General features: G+C 34.1%; 1 protein-coding gene across 1 annotated transcript in view; it reads left to right on the forward strand.

Annotated features, from left to right (window-relative positions):
- Positions 1–434, forward strand: part of EAH_00063520 (NOL1/NOP2/sun family domain-containing protein, putative) — a gene marked incomplete at both ends in the record, with an annotated part of 3478 nt that overhangs the window by 754 nt on the left and 2290 nt on the right. The gene's annotated exons all lie outside the window — the stretch shown is intronic.

A 434-nucleotide genomic window follows, 5' to 3' on the forward strand; every position in this document is an offset into this window, starting at 1 on the left:
ACAATATAATATAATATAATATAATATAACATAACATAATATAACATAACATAACATAACATAACATAATAAAATATAATTAATTAATTATTGAATATGTTTTTAATTTGTCATAGGGAAAGTTTATTACGAAGGCCGGTGGTATTCATCATATGAAGAAATAAACTTAAAGACAAAAACTAAAAAAATAAAGTCTTCGATGTTTGCATCGAAAACAAATCAAACAAATGATGAAAATATATCACTCAGCAGATGCATGCGTTTTCTGCCTCATCTTAATAATACTGGTACTGTTCATTTTCATCCTGCTGCTGCTGCTGCTGCTGCTGCTAGTGCTGCTGCTAGTGCTGCTGCTTGTATTGTTGTTGCTGCTGCTGCTGCTTGTGTTGTTGCTGCCGCTGCTGCTGCTTGTGCTGCTGCTTGCGCTGCTACTG

The sequence above is a fragment of the Eimeria acervulina genome, genomic scaffold (genome assembly GCF_000499425.1).
Source record: "Eimeria acervulina Houghton genomic scaffold, Eah_scaff1844, whole genome shotgun sequence".
NCBI lineage: Eukaryota > Apicomplexa > Conoidasida > Eucoccidiorida > Eimeriidae > Eimeria > Eimeria acervulina.